Genomic DNA, 3439 nt, shown 5'->3' on the forward strand with positions numbered 1-3439 from the left:
CAAGGTATCAATCCAATAGGAGACTACGCACGAGTCCCTCGCACCTACACAAAACAAATAAATCCTCGCAACCAGGGCGATGAGGGGTTGTCAATCCCTACACGGTCACTTACGAGAGTAAGATCTGATAGATATGATAGGATAATATTTTTGGTATTTTTATGATAAATATGCAAAGTAAAATAAAAGCAAAGTAAAAAGCAACGGAAATAACAAAGTGTTGGAAGATTAATATGATGAAGATAGACCCGGGGGCCATAGGTTTCACTAGTGGCTTCTCTCAAGAGCATAAGTATTTTACGATGGGTGAATAAATTACTATTGAGCAATTGACAGAATTGAGCACAGTTATGAGAATATCTAGGTATGATCATGTATATAGGCATCACGTCCGAGACAAGTAGAACGACTCCTGCCTGCATCTACTACTATTACTCCACACATCGACCGCTATCCAGCATGCATCTAGAGTATTAAGTTCATAAGAGCAGAGTAACGCTTTAAGCAAGATGACATGATGTAGAGGGATAACTGTTGGGGAACGTAGCAGAAATTCAAAATTTTCTACGCTTCACCAAGATCAATCTATGGAGTAATCTAGCAACGAGGGGAAGGGGAGTGCATCTACATACCCTTGTAAATCGCGATGCAGAAGTGTTGCAAGAACGCGGATGAAGGAGTCGTACTCGTAGCGATTCAGATCGCGGTTGATTCCGATCTAAGCACCGAAGAACGGTGCCTCCGCGATCAACACACGTGCAGCTCGGTGACGTCTCCCACGCCTTGATCCAGCAAGGAGAGAGGGATAGGTTGGGGAAGACTCCGTCCAGCAGCAGCACGATGGCGTGGTGGTGGTGGAGGAGAGTGGCAATCCCGCAGGGCTTCGCCAAGCACCGCGGGAGAGGAGGAGGAAGAGGGGTAGGGCTGCACCAAGAGAAGAAGAACTTCGTGTGTTGGGCTGCCCCTTTGCCTCCACTATATATAGGGGGAGAGGGAGGGCTGCGCCCCCACCTAGGGTTCCCTCGCTAGGGGTGGCGGCATCCCCAATCCCCATCTGGGGTGGCGGCCAAGTGGGGGGGAGAGGGAGGCGCACCAGGCATGGGCCTTTAGGGCTCATCTGCCCTAGGGTTTGCCCCCTCTTCTCTCTAGGCGCATGGGCCTTGGTGGGGAGGCGCCCCAGCCCACCTAGGGGCTGGTCCCTTCTCACACTTGGCCCATGTATGCCTCCGGGGCCCGTGGCCCCTCCCGGTGGACCCCCGGACCCCTCCGGTGGTCCCGGTACACTACCGGTGATGCCCGGAACACTTCCGGTGGCCAAATCAATACTTCCTATATATAAATCTTTACCTCCGGACCATTCTGGAACTCCTCGTGACGTCCGGGATCTCATCCGGGACTCCGAACAACATTCGGTAACCACGTACATTTATTCCCTATAACCCTAGCGTCATCGAACCTTAAGCGTGTAGACCCTACGGGTTCGGGAACCATGCAGACATGACCGAGACGTTCTCCGGTCAATAACCAACAGCGGGATCTGGATACCCATGTTGGCTCCCACATGTTCCACGATGATCTCATCGGATGAACCACGATGTCGGGGATTCAATCAATCCCGTATTCAATTCCCTTTGTCTATCGGTATGCTACTTGCCCGAGATTCGATCGTCGGTATCCCGATACCTTGTTCAATCTCGTTACCGGCAAGTCTCTTTACTCGTTCCGTAACTCACATCATCCCGTGATCAACTCCTTGGTCACATTGTGCACATAATGATGATGTCCTACCGAGTGGGCCCAGAGATACCTCTCCGTTTACACGGAGTGACAAATCCCAGTCTCGATTCGTGCCAACCCAACAGACACATTCGGAGATACCTATAGTGCACCTTTATAGCCACCCAGTTACGTTGTGACGTTTGGTACACCCAAAGCATTCCTACGGTATCCGGGAGTTGCACAATCTCATGGTCTAAGGAAATGATACTTGACATTAGAAAAGCTCTGAGCAAACGAACTACACGATCTTGTGCTAGGCTTAGGATTGGGTCTTGTCCATCACATCATTGTCCTAATGATGTGATCCCGTTATCAACAACATCCAATGTCCATGGTCAGGAAACCGTAACCATCTATTGATCAACGAGCTAGTCAACTAGAGGCTTACTAGGGACATGGTGTTGTCTATGTATCCACACATGTATCTGAGTTTCCTATCAATACAATTCTAGCATGGATAATAAACGATTATCATGAACAAGGAAATATAATAATAACCAATTTATTATTGCCTCTAGGGCATATTTCCAACAGTCTCCCACTTGCACTAGAGTCAATAATCTAGTCCACATCACCATGTGATTAACACTCATAGGTCACATCACCATGTGACCAACATCCAAAGAGTTTACTAGAGTCAACAATCTAGTTCACATCACTATGTGATTAACACTCAATGAGTTTTGGTTTGATCATGTTATGCTTGCGAGAGAGGTTATTAGTCAACGGGTCTGAACCTTTCAGATCCGTGTGTGCTTTAGGAATATCTATGTCATCTTGTGGATGCTACCACGCGCTATTTGGAGCCATTTCAAATAATTGCTCTACTATACGAATCCGGTTTACTACTCAGAGTCATCCGGATTAGTGTCAAAGTTCGCATCGACGTAACCCTTTACGACGAACTCCTTTTCACCTCCATAATCGAGAAAATCCTTAGTCCACTGGATACTAAGGATAAGTTCGACCGCTGTCATGTGATCCATTCCCGGATCACTATTGTACCCCTTGACCAACTCATGGCAAGGCACACTTCATGTGCGGTACACAGCATAGCATACTGTAGAGCCTACGTCTAAAGCATAGGGGACGACCTTCGTCCTTTCTCTCTATTCTGCTGTGGTCAGGTCTTGAGTCTTACTCAATACTCACACCTTGTAACACATCCAAGAACTCCTTCTTTGCTGATCTAGTTTGAACTCTTTCAAAATCATGTCAAGGTGTGCGTTCTTTCAAAGTATCATCGGGCGTCTTGATCTATCTCTATAGATCTTGATGCCCAATATGTAAGCAGCTTTTATCCAGGTCTTCCTTTGAAAAACTCCTTTCAAACAACCCCTTATGCTTTCCAGAAATTTTACATCATTTCGGATCAACAATATGTCATTCACATATACTTATCAGAAATGTTGTAGCACTCCCACTCACTTTATTGTAAATACAAGTTTCTAACAAACTTTGTATAAACCCAAAAAAAACTTTGATCACTCCATCAAAGCGTATATTCTGACTCCGAGATGCTTGCTCTAGTCCATGGAAGGATCGCTGGAGCTAGCATACCTTTTAGCATCCTTAGGATCGACAGAACCTTTCTGATTGTATCACATACAACCTTTCCTTACGAAAACTGGCAAGGAAACTTGTTTTGACATCCATTTGC

This window comes from Aegilops tauschii, chromosome 5, assembly GCF_002575655.3.
Source record: "Aegilops tauschii subsp. strangulata cultivar AL8/78 chromosome 5, Aet v6.0, whole genome shotgun sequence".
NCBI classification, from domain to species: domain Eukaryota; kingdom Viridiplantae; phylum Streptophyta; class Magnoliopsida; order Poales; family Poaceae; genus Aegilops; species Aegilops tauschii.